The 13,321-nt window shown below is 42.8% G+C and overlaps 1 protein-coding gene across 1 annotated transcript in view; it reads left to right on the forward strand.

Moving 5' to 3' along the window:
• Positions 1–13,321, forward strand: part of Phactr1 (phosphatase and actin regulator 1) — a 442,461-nt gene that overhangs the window by 199,076 nt on the left and 230,064 nt on the right. The window lies entirely within an intron of this gene.

Consider the following 13,321-nt stretch of genomic DNA (forward strand, 5'->3'; position numbering starts at 1 on the left):
GAGTTGTTTCTATAGTAAAGGACCCTGCTGTTTTTTTTAGAAAGACAGGGCAGTAATTCGGTGAGGTTAATCTGAGTCTTACCAGGACTGCCCAACGCTGGGAAATTTTCCACTTGCAGAGCTCTCCAGCAGATCAGCATTCGGTAATTAACAGTTCATTCCATTACCGTGAGAGCACCTGCCCTGAGCAGTGCTTTCTGGAGGAGCCAAACACACAGAAAAGTAGTCTTCTATGGTTCCCCAGATTCCATTAAAATTATTCCCCCCTCCCTGGTTTTGTTCTTGTCTGACAGGATTCCTGTCCTACATCTTTTCTTCCAAAAAAAAAAAAAAAATGAAAAAAAATCAATCCTAAAACTGAAGAACTCAAACTCCCTCATCAGCATTTTGCTAGCATCTGGAGCTGGCTGGCCTCCGAGGAATTAGTTGAGAGCTATGAAGAGGCGCATTATTGGGAGGCCAGCACTCTCACGGTGGACTCAGCTTAATTAGATTAAGCTATAATGACTGTCTTGTGGGGGGGGGGGTGGAAAATCACAAGCACAATGTTGTCTTGCACACTTTAAAGCCCGGCCAAGGATTCAGGTAATAAAAATACCAAGCGCTCAGTGTGGTAAGCTTTCACAATTCCAACCAAAAGGCATGACCTTAATGATGACATTGACATAAGCATGTCCCTGTGTCTTTGTATTTATTATGACACATCTGTCAAAATCTTAATTAGCTCTCTATCTTCTTCCCTCCCTTCCTCCTTCCCCATCTCTCTCTTTTTCAACCCCGATAAACTACCCCAGAGCCAATGCATGAGTTCCATGCTCAACCTCACTGATGTCCATTTGTCTGTTTGCTTGCTGGGTATTGAAATTAGGACTTTTTATGTGTGGGACAAGTGCTCTATTCTTGAGCTATAACCCCAACCCCAACCCCAACCCCGCGCCAAGCCCTGATATCTTCTGTTTTCTCATATTCCGAATTCACTCACATGAATCATTGTTTACCGCATTGGGAAAGAAAACTGACTTAAAGTAGCTGCAGGAAAAGGAGGACTGTCAGGTTAATTAAAGACCAGGCTCTCTCTTCTTTCTCATTCCTCCAGACCTTTCCCAAGATCCTTTGCCAAGTGAGAGAAGTTAAACAAAAACTCGGGGTACCTTTCTCTTGTACTATCAGCAAATTGAAAAGGAAGGACCCCCCTTTTTTAATGAAATCAAAGATCTAGACATATACTAATTACATTGTCAAAAAGCTTCTTGCCTCTGTGCAGTGTACTGCATAAGTAGGTAGCCAGGAGCTATAGTTAGCGTTAAGCGTGCTATTCCTGATATGGTTTTAATTATTAAATTTAAACAATCTTTCAAAAAGTGAGGAAGAAAATTAGCTGACGATGAGGTCAAAAGAATCTGGTACCCTAGACTCCTCTAGGCATCTCTCTCCAGCCCTTGCTACCTCTCCCACATCTCCTACCTATGACTTGGACAAGTCTGCATCATATTGCAAAGAATGAGCTGTTGTAACCTGTCAGTAGGTACTGACTCCACCAGAGTTAGTATCTACTAAATCCATGCATTCAATAAATTTACCAAACCCTGCTTACAATCTGCCAGATGTGAAGGGAGAAGCGGGCAGCGCACCAGTCCCTGCTCACTCATGAGAATGGAGAGAAACATGTGAAGACGTGACCAGAACTTCCAGCCACGGGGAGACCGAGGTGTCTCTCCTATGAGCTATCTATCTGCCTTGTATTCCAAATACACTGAGGGGCACATTCTCAATGCCTGACTCAAGGATGAGAGGCCAGGGGCTAAGCCAATGCCCAAGGGAACTGTTGGGGATCTACCAAGAGATAAATGAATAGATTTTGGAGAACTTTTGCTGTAAGGCCTTGGTAGTAGCAAAGGGGCCTTGGGTGCTAGGGATCTGGGCAGGGGGAAAAATGGAAACTGGAAGCCTATGGGATTCAGTTAGCCCCCACAGGACTTACAGATCCCGGGAATATTATTGAGATCACTGAGATAGTGATAGAAGCAAATTTAAACACACTGTGCAGTGGGACTGGAGAAGTAGCTCCGTGGTTAAAAGCATTTGATGCTCTTACGGAGGACCCAGGTTCAGTTCCCAGCATCTACTTGTTGGCTCACAATTATCTGTAACACTAGTTCAAAGGGCTCCAGCTCCTTCTTCCGACCTCCACAAGCACCAGGCACACACACACACACACACATACACAGCCACACACATACATATAGATAAATATAAATATTAAAAATTATACAAAATGTGTTATGTAGGGAGTGAAAAGCTCCGGGCTGAATATAAACTCGAAATGACAACAAACCCAAGCCTCATAAAGGAATGAACAGCAGACCCAGCCAAAAGCTAACAGCAAGAGAAAACCCTACCAGCTGCAATCAAGTAGATGTAATTTCTATACCAGAGGAGGGTAAAAAAAAATAGAAATAAAATTGTAGCCATCAGATATGAAGAGGAGGAAAGGAAGATAGGAAACTAAAATAATATAGTATAAATGTGTCACAGCCTTTGTAAATAGACTGAATAAATCTTCCTGTCCAATCAATGGGAAAACAATGAGCCAATAGCTCATAGGCAGGTATTAGCCAAAGCAGCACTAGTGAGCCAATGTTGCTGTCAGGTGACTTTAAAGATAATGGCCTCATTAAAGGTAATGAAAATTGTTCCATAATGAAAACAATTAATACTTAATGTTAAGTGGTTAATACTTAATGATTATCATTACTCTTAATGATAGATTATCTCATGGGGAGATAGAAAAGACTAATAAAATACTGCTTAAATATAGGATAAAGAAATGATCCAAATTACATGGAAAAATTGTTTAGCCAGAAACGTAAGTGGAGATTTTATTTAAAAACATTTTCTCAGTAACTGATAGATTGGTTCAACTTCAATAAATCTGGTAAAGATTTCAGTGACTAACACATTTTGTTTAATGAACATAGTCAACCGAAGAATACATATTATTTTAATATATAGCATTTAAAGATTAATTATAGTCCAGATGACAATAGTCAATAAATTCTAAACTATTAATACATACAAAGCAAATTTCTAAAATGCAATAAAGCTATTAGTCAGTTATAAAAGATTGATGGAAATCATGGTTGGAATTAAATACCTAAGAAATTTGTGTAGTAAAAGTAAAGCAAAATGTAATTGGTCATTACTTGGAACTAAACAAATGTTTGTAATATTTTCAGAACATACTGAATTTACAAATAGTGCTTGAATGTAGAAGTGCATTTAAACTGGTAAGCATTATATGCATATACGAAGGAATTAGCACTTGAAGGATCCATAAAGTTGACTCAAGAAATAATGAGAACCACAGCAATGCTAACATAAGAACTGCAGAGTTTAGAAATTAATAGGTTAATGGAGAAAAATGCAGCAAAACATGACTGAAATATGTCAACACATAAAGCTCATAAAATTATTAGAAGTAAAAGGAGTTTATAGGAAAAGTAAGAAACAGGGAACACTTAAAATATGAGGAAATGATATATATGTAACATTCTGACTATCAAGTAACCAGGACAGAGCAATTAAATAGCTAGCACCAAAGCTAGCTATTTAAAATATTGATAAATATGAAACATTGAAGAGACAGAAAGGAAACTTCATTTGCTGTTGTTGAGTGATAACTGCTAAGCGGCTTTTAGAGCTGTGCATATCCTGTGGCCAGGTGCTCCATTCATTGTTATCTTCCTTGGGGCAGCTAATAGAAACTCCGGAAAGAGTTTGTCATGATACCTACGGGTGGCAGGAGGGCAGGTCGGGGACTGTAATTGCCACAGATCTGGAGGCCATCTAAATAACTTTGGAAAGGGGAGCTGGCTTACATGGATTAACATGCAATAATCAGGGTTCAGTGCTGAATTAAATGCAGACCGTTCCAACGTGTAAGAATGTTAACACCTTTCTTGTCTGGTGTTAGCTCATCTGGAAGAGTGCTTGCCTAGAGTGACTGAGGCCCGGAGTTCAATCTTCCGCATCAAAGAAAATCAGGGATGGGGACTACTGGATCTGGAGTTTAAAGTCATCTGCAACTATCTAGCAGGTTCAAGGTCAGCTTGGACTAATGAGACCCTATCTCAAAAAAAAAAAAAAAGTAACACTGCTCATGGTGCATTTAAAACCTACAAATAAATAGTCGAAATTTGAAATTGCATGGTAAAGATGCAAAAATACAGAGGGGCCAACCAACATCAGCTTCAGGAGAGGAGGCAGCATTGGGAAATGAGTAGGAAAGGAAGGACTGGTAGTCTTTTGGCTAAATCTGAAAATTTTCCTTCTGTTTTTTTTTTTCTTTTCTTTTTTTTTAAAGTGATGAAACAAAGAGTATGCTTAAAACCTGTGGATAGGGTTGCATACGCTGCCTCCTTCTTTTGTTCGAACAGCAGTACTTCCAAAGTGTTAGTGTTGACGCTCAGCAGCCAGTTTCTGAGTGGCTCGAGGGACTGAGTAGGTCTATGCCAGGGTGTGTGGAGGGGGTCTTCGAAAATGGCTGGCTTGCTCCTGTCTTGTAGAAGACAAAGAGGTTCCTGAGAAAGATGAGGAAATGGCATACGGAAGCCTCACACAGGCAGGGCCTGGCAGGTAACCATGAATAATGAGAGTGCAAAAGACGCTGTAGATCAAGGGTCAGTATCCTAGAAACATCCCCATCTCCTTAGAGTCATTTTTATCTTCAAACACTATCAATTCCAGGTGTTTCCTTCTTTCTCCAGACACACTTCTAAGGCTTGCAATTTAGTCTATCAGCATAAAAGACTGGCATTTTCAGAAAGGCCACCCTGATCACTATTTACCCTGACCCATCTTCTTACTAACCAAAGCATGTACTAAGGTAACCCTACTGAAAGTTTTCATCTTTGCAATCCAACTTAATTTGGGTTGGCTTTCTAGAAGAATGGCTCCTGCGGGAAGGTTTATGAAGGAATCAGGGGTGTACGTTCACCAAGGGGCAGTTGTTTCTTGAAAGAAAAATTCACAAGCATCATGTCATAGTGGAATGCTTATAGGTAGGTGCTTAATATGTTATAAACAGTATTGATGGATTTTTAATTATAAAAATTAATAATAAAAGAAGCCTCCTTAATTCACTTTCCTGAGAGTACCATTTCGTTCCTTCACTGTCTTGGAAATGATACAGGGCAGAGGAACCTAGACACTGTGCGCAGAAGACGAAAAAGCAGGAATCAGAACCACACAGGGGCTTAAGCCCACATGACTTGGGGCGGGAGAGGTGACCGCAGAGGACAGTTTGCACTTGGAAAATGATGGTTGGGCTGTTGAATTTCATGCTATATGTCTTTGTGTCTCTACGTCCCAAACCATTGGAGTAATTTCTTTCCCACCACCACCTGCAGCAGCTGAAGAGCATAATCAAGTCTTTCTCAAGGCTTCTCTGTGATGTTCTGAAATAATTTCTCCCATAAAAAGAAAGTCTCTCTTTACATGTGATTCAACAAGAACCAGCCTAAAGAGTGAACTCCAGGCAGAGGTGTAGATCAATAGTAGAGGGCCTCCCCAGCAGGCCTGGGTTCGAGCCAAGCACTGAAAAACAAAACTAAATTGAAACCCAGAAATTGGTCCCTCCCACTTTGGGGGAGGAGGACGCCTTTATTTCTGCTCTTCTCTTCTTCCAGTCTGGGGCTGAAGCCTTCCTAGTTCTCATTCTGCGTTCCACGCTCCAGCTATGGGTGGGTTAGAATGTCTGACAAGAATTTCTCCAATTTGTAAGACTAACATCACCCCACATTTCAGTCCAGGTGACAGCGGCAGGTGATGAGTGTGTACAGTAGAAGGATAGATGTATCAATCCGGATTCCAGTCCGTCACAGTTTGAAGATGGAGATGGCTCAATCATCAGCCAAGTGGGTAGTCAGACATGTGCTGGCATCACCAATCAGCTCGCGTGGGGTTCTCCAGCTGGATAGGAATAGTGTGTAGGTGAGAAGCTTTTCAAATGCTTGTTTTCCTCAGTATTTAACAGCAGTCAGCAGGGGCAGTAGGCAAGTGGTCACAGCAGGAGTATCAGCCTCTAAAATTAAAGTCCCTGCACCTGCCTAAGGGATCAGGACCCTTTGCCCTACCAGCTCTGCTGTCCCCGTGCCAGCCTCCACTACTGGGACTCTTGCCTCCTGGCAAGAGCCAGTGTTTCAACTCCCAGCCTAGGGGGGTTGAGACCTTTCCCTTAAATACAGCTGTCTGGATTTATTCTAGCCAACCAAACCCTATGGGTTCTCATCCCTGTTTCTTTGCCACCCTGCATCAGTCTCTAGTCACCTCTGCCTCTGCTCCCCTTCTTCCCTGCATGTACTGGAGATTTTTCAGCTGCTGCCTCAGTTGTGCTCATGGGTGCTGGCGGGACAGCCTTTGGGTACCGGGGCATCTGGGAAATCCGTTTAGGAACTGAGCACCACATTAACAGGCACCCCCTTCCACCAGGAGCAAGATCCGGGGGAATGGCTGGGATGCCCAGTGGATCAGTAGGACCACACGTTGCTCGCCTTGATGGATTCAGGCTTGTGGGGCACTGCTAACGGGATGGATGCAGGCTTCTACTGGCCACCGCCTCTCCTGCAGTCAAGAGCTGGCTGCTGGGGCTCAAGCTAAAGAGACAGGTGTTTTGGGAACCTGGCCCTAGGTAACTGGTGCAGCCTAGGGAACCGCCTCTGAAGGCCTCCCGGATGGATGCCACGGCCCTCCTCAGCCTGAATTACTGAAAGGAGGCAGAAAAAGACCACTCTAGAAAAGTGTTAACTAGCTACAGGGAATGGGATGGGAGAGGGGGAGGCAGGGTGAGCGCTAGGATGTACTTCCCAGGCGACTGGCTGTGGGATCCAAAGAAGCCTGCTCATACAGACTCGGACAAATCACAGCCATTTGAATGACCAGTCACGCCTTGCCTCTAGCACAAATCGGTCGTCAAGGCTGGGGTTTTGGGCCCGCCACGGCCTTGCCCTCAGTCCCTGCACCGGGAAGTGCGCCCCGTCTGGCTAGGAGGAAATGGTTCTTCCAGGCTTGTAGCTTCACACAGCTCTGGCCGGGGCTGCACGTTCAAGAGCCAGGACATCCGCTAATATCTTACACACAGTTGTCCCAAGATCATAGACATAAGGAGCATGCGTAGGAGTGGATCAGGGGCATAGGGTGATTCAGTTGGCTACTCGATTGATAGTCCTTTGCTGCTAATCAGGAAGTCCAATTGCCCAATGCCGAGTGTCTGTGCTTATTTACAGAGAAGTGAACTTCAAAATAACGCTAACAACATAAGCCTAAAGAACCCCTTAACAATATCATTAACACTGCAACTTTACCAGAACCCAACAGTGTTTTTAACACTGCTGTAATTCTGCCCAGTACCTAGGAGAAGTGGGTCCCTCCTGGCCTTACTCGCTGGTGTTTACAATTAAAATTGAGTTATACATCTGCAGGGAATGGGCTTTCTCCTGCCTGGGTCAACCATCTTTTCCCTCCTGTCTGAAGTCTGAAGGCAGATCATTTTGGAGAACATTAGAGCTGAATACTCATCTTTTTTTTTTTTTTCAAACAGTACAATATTCTAGGTAAACACAAAAATGCTGCATCAGATTGCTCAGCCATTACATTTATCTCATGGCCTGGCAAAATGCCACCATATGCTACAAAACAGTAGAGCCAGTTGCACTTTTCCTGTGCATTATCAGTTACAAATATTTATTCTCCTACTTCTTTTCCATATGGAGAGATCTGTAGCTCCTGTCGTGAACGTTTTTAATAATAACCAAGGAAAACTGTAAACAAACACCATTCCCTGTGTCTATCTGTCCATGTCTCCTGTTCTCCTCTTGATTTGAAAGCAATGTGAAGTGCAGAGCCTGTCTCTGCTGAAGACGAAAAGACACTTAAAACCAAAGCAGCCTCAGTTATGGTCTGATCTGGTACAGCTATCCGGCACCAGACTTGCCTTTGCCAAAGCTGGCCTGGAGAGTTCACTCTAAATGAATTTAATGGTGGGTAAAGGTCCCCAAAGTGTGTATAAAATGTTCTAAACATCCCACAGTTGACTTAATATGTGCCAAGGACAAACAGGATAGACATTGGAAGGAGGAGAAGACAAGGAAAAGGACAGGAGCCTTCCATAGAGGACCTCTGAAAGACTCTACCCACCAGGGTATCGAAGGAGCTACTGAGACTCATAGCCAAACTTTGGGCAGAGTGCTGGAATCCTTATGGAAGAAAAAGGAGATAGAAAGACCTGGAGGGGACAGCAACTCCACAAGGAGAACAACTGAGCCAAAATACCTGGGCCCAGGGGCCCTGCAGAGACCAATACTCCAACTAAGTACCATGCATGAAGAGGACCTAGATCCCCATTCAAAGGAAGCCCATTGGCCTCAGTTTCCAAATTGGTTCCCTAGTAAAGGGTCAGGGACTGTCTCTGACATGAACTCAATGGCTGGCTCTTGATCACCTCCCCCTGGGGGAGGGGCAGCTTTACCAGGCCACAGAGGAAGATGATGCAGCCAGTCCTGATGAGACCTGATAGGCTAGGATCAGATAGAGTGGGAGGAGGTCCTCCCCCATCAGAGGACTAGGGAAAGGGCATAGGGGAAGAAGAGAGAGGGTAGGTAGGACTGGGAGGAGATGAGGGAGGGGGCTAAAGTGGAGATACAAAGTGAATAAATTGTAATAAATAAATAAATAAAATTTAAAACATTTTAAACATTTTTTAAAAGAAAAATAAAATTAACAGAGCTTGATGATCAAACCAACTGATGTGGATGCAGGAACTGGTCCTCCCATGTTTGAGTGGTGTCAATCCACTATAGCATGATGGAGAGCTTGAACTTTCGATAACCAGGTTCAGCACCCCACCCTCCTTGCTCTCTCCTCTTCTTTTGCTTTCAGATTAGGACTTAGATATAAAGTTAATTCCCAGGTTTCTCTTTTTTTTTTCATTTTTTCAACTTTTTAAAATTTATTTTTGTATTATTACAATTTATTCATTTTGTATCCCAGCTGTAGCCCCATCCCTTATCCACTCCCAATCCTGCCCTCCCTCCCTCTTCTCCTCCCATGTCCCTCCCTCACTCCACTGATAGGGGAGGTCCTCCTCCCCTTCCATCTGACCCTAGCCTATCAGGTCTCATCAGGATTGGCTGCATTCTTTTCCTCTGTGGCCTGGTACAGCTGCACTCCTCCCAGGGGCTGGTAATCAAAGAGCCAGCCACTGAGTTCATGTCAGAGACAGCCCCTGTTCCCCTCACTAGGGTACCCACTTAGCGACTGAGCTGCCATGGGCTACATCTGAGCAAGGGATCTAGGTTATCTCCATGCATGGTCCTTGTTTGGAGTATCAGTCTTTGCGAAGACCCCTGAGCCCAGATTTTTTTTTTTTTTTTTGGTTCTGTTGGTCTCCTTGTGGAGGTCCTTTCCCCTCCAGGTCTTTCTGTCTCCCCCTTCTTTCATAAGCTGGGTTTCTTTACTGTTAAAAAAAAAAAATGACAGATTTGGTAGGATGTGCTAACCTGGAAAAGGCATGGTTATCTTCTTAAAACGAGGGATCTTAAGTGTTCTCAGTCTCCCTACATATTGCCAGTTTTGAAACCAGTGGAGAAAGGGAACTGATTAAAAGGGAGGCAAGGAAAGGGCTTCAGAGTTACAGTCTTGTGAAAGTCCCTTTAAGTAGTTTCAGTCACTAGACTACAAATTAGCTGTAAATCTTTGTAACGTGATTGTTACATAAAAACTAGCCAAAATGTATTGGATGTATTTTATTAAATATATGCTATCAACAAATACATTCAACATTTTCATTAATAAAAAGCCCAGCACAGTTTCTCAAATGCATTAGAAGCTCGTCAAATCCTTTCTGATTTCTCTGCCCCCATTACAATGGCCTTTCTTCTTCCCATAAGCACATCACTGTGACCCTAAGAGACTTTACAGTTCTCTCTCGCACTCTTCTCTCTCCTTTGTATGCATATGTACATATATATATATATATATATATATATATATATATATATATATATATAATGTATACATTATCTAACACATATATTGCTCTCTTAAATTGTAGTAACATGCTTGGTTAAAATCTCTTTAGACTTCATTTAGCTTTTTAGTTCATTGGCTCTCTCATTCCTACAGACATTTTCATATGAAAAAATGGCTACAAAGTATTCCTGTAGTAAATAGTGTGTCTATAGCATGTCCCATGGAGGAAATTTTCTATTGAAATATAACAAGTGAAATTAGGCCTCCTCTCCCTTTGACCCAGCTTCTCTGCTGTATAAAATTGTTGGGAAGCTCACCTGATCCCAGGATCTTGGAGTGTTGGAAAGAGGAGACAACCTGGCTTGTTAGAAACAGAGAGGGTCCTTTGATCACATGCTTGGTGACTCTTAGAGCATATTTTAATGCCTTCCTTGGAGAATTAGACCCTTGTGTTGGAGGAAGTTATTTGCATGTCACATGCTTGTGCGCCTGTGATAAAAACTGAAATCTCCCCATGGCTGGCCACCTCAGGATACCCCCCCCCCCCACAGCTCCATTTCATGCGTAATGAACATTATTACACTTAAAAAAGGAGTCACTCTGTTTCTTGCCAATGTTGCATTACCCATGAGCTCAGTTCCCCGCATCAGTCTGTAGAAACAACTGCAAAGGCCAGTTACCATTAGCTAATTATACATGAAACAGCCCGAGGGACTCAGCACACCCAAAGAAACAATGTCAGCTCTGAAAAGACCCCTCAGAGAGTATCCAGCTGGGGTCTGTTTCACAGAGTGAAAGGGCAGATGATAGATAAGAAGGCGTACTTCCTATTTTTACTCCTGTCCCCTTTACCACCAGCAGTTTGCCCTGTATGACAGCCAAGGTTTCTGTGTCCTATGCCTGCAGTCTGATAACCTCTCTTGGTTGTGTTTTATGATACCATATGCTTCTTTCCTAAAATAGTGTGAGGGTCCTCCGATGCAAAGCCACCAATCAGCTTGCTCCCTGAATGTCAGTGGGATGTTTCCGGGGAGGACTATGTGCTTCACTGTTAAACATATTTTGGCTCAAATTTCTACTTGGTGAAAATGTTAATTTGGAGAAACTCGGAGATGTGTTTAATCTCATTGATTTTTTTTTTTTTGTTTCTTTCCTGAGGTGTAAAATGATAATGATAGTTCCATCTTAAAGGGATGTTGGTGTGATGATTAAAAAGGTGATAGCCATATACAAGAGTTTCTCACTGCTGTCTTCATCTTGACAGGCTAGATTGCCCCACAGGGAAAACCACCGATGTTTTAGTAAACTGAAACAATGCAAGTGTGCTTCTCTTATGACAGTCCATTGTCGCAGTTTCTGTTTTAGTCAGCTTTGTGTCATTGGGACAAAAGTTGGACATAATTAATTTAAGGAGAGGAAAGAAAAATTCTTATTGAGGCTCAGGCTTTCAAAGATTTCAACCCACAGTCTCCTGGCTGCTTCCCATTGGATTCTAATCCTGGGGCACATCATGACAGGAGCACTTGCAATAAGGAGCCTGCCTACCTCATGATGGCTGGGAAGCAAAGAGGGGGAGAGAGAAGGGGCAAGGCTCCCAGTTTCCTCTCAAGGACAAATTCCAATGACCCAGCTCCCTCCCTCTTTGTCCTTTCTCTTAAAAGTTCCTGCACCTCCCAGTAGTTCCACAGGCTGGGAACCAAAACTGCAGCAAGCCTTTGGGGGGACATTCGCACTTGTAGCTAGAGAAACCCATCCCTGTCTCACCCTAGAACACAATTGGAAGCAGAGGCCACTGTCTTGGCCTTCAGTTCCTAGTGCACATGTCTGGACTGTCCACCCAGCCCTGCTTGCTCACAGGATCTTTCAATCACACATGCTGTGGCACCACCATGCACTCAAGGATTCAGGAGTATTTGGAGAACAAGGTTAACATCTATAATATCTGTTTTATAAAAAAATCAGGTCATGGTATGGTATGGTAAGGTCTCTGAGCTTTAACTTTGCTCATTTAACAATGTTCTGTGAGACCAAGCATGGTGACATATATCTAAAAATGCCAGCACCTGGCTGGCCAAGGCAGGGGCCTGTAAACTGGAGGTCAGCCTGGGCTGCAATATGTGTATGTGTGCATCTATTTTTTCTTGAACAAAAAAGACCACGCATATCACATACATACATATACGTATATATATATATACTTTCTCATTCTTTTTTTTATTGTAATATAAAACACTTAATATCATTTCTGTGTTCTGGTGCCTTTATTTCTTGAAGTAAATAGCTTCAAGTGATTGAAGTCTGTCCCCTAAGAAGCCTAGTTCTGAAAGGAACATAAGATTATATATGTTATGTATAAAGCATAAGGGTGTGTATGTATGTGTGTGTGTGTATATATATATATATATATATATATATATATATAATTTAAAATAGAATTCATAATTTGGAATAAAATGTAAAGAAACTTTAGAATGACAAGCCCCACATTTTAACACTTGGCAGTTCTCAGCCTCAGCCTAATCTTTGCTCTGTCTTCTCCAGATATGAGCAGCAACGTCTCATGTCCGATTTTTAGCTAGGGCTGAGAGCCTTTCGGGAGTGTTAGCAATTCTGACTCTGAAGATGTCCGCTCCTGGAAGACCTTGCTGTGTGACCCACCAGACCTGATCTTTTTTTATACCAGTCAGTAAAGTGGTACTCTCTCTGCTAGTAGGGGTAAAATCATTCTACTGGACTCAGGAGCTGCACCAGGACAATCCTCTTCCTACCTGGGCTAATTCAGAAAGATAAGCCTTTCCAGACCCATCACATTAGCCTCATGGGCCTGTAATTCAAGCCCTGGGGAAGCTGAGGCAACAGGATCAGGGGCTCAAGGCCACACCCGCCTACATGGGTGAGAGTACATGGCAGGAGAGTGAGACCTACAGAACCTGCTAAGACAGCGCTGTAACTGGGAGCGGGTGCAGATCATTTTTCGGAGGTCCTTCTTCCATTGCCTCCTTCTCCACCTGTTTTGTTTCCATGTCTTCAATCACTTCTCTTCACATTGCTGTCTGCTGCTTTCAGGAGAATTTTCACAGAACAATCTGTTAGTAAGCACAATTATCATAAGCCTGGAGGATAAAAAAATGCTTTCTATTCAGCGTTTTCAGGGGGAGAAATTCCCTTAGCTAAAACAAACAAAAGTCAAAAATACAAAAACAATCTTGCTCACCATTTAGATGTCTCAAGTGCATTTTTAAGAAGTCCAACTCCGGTTCTAAAATCAGACAGACGAAGTTGCTTCTATAAACCT

This window comes from Psammomys obesus, unplaced genomic scaffold, assembly GCF_907164565.1.
Source record: "Psammomys obesus unplaced genomic scaffold, mPsaObe1.curated_primary_1811, whole genome shotgun sequence".
NCBI classification, from domain to species: Eukaryota; Metazoa; Chordata; class Mammalia; order Rodentia; family Muridae; genus Psammomys; species Psammomys obesus.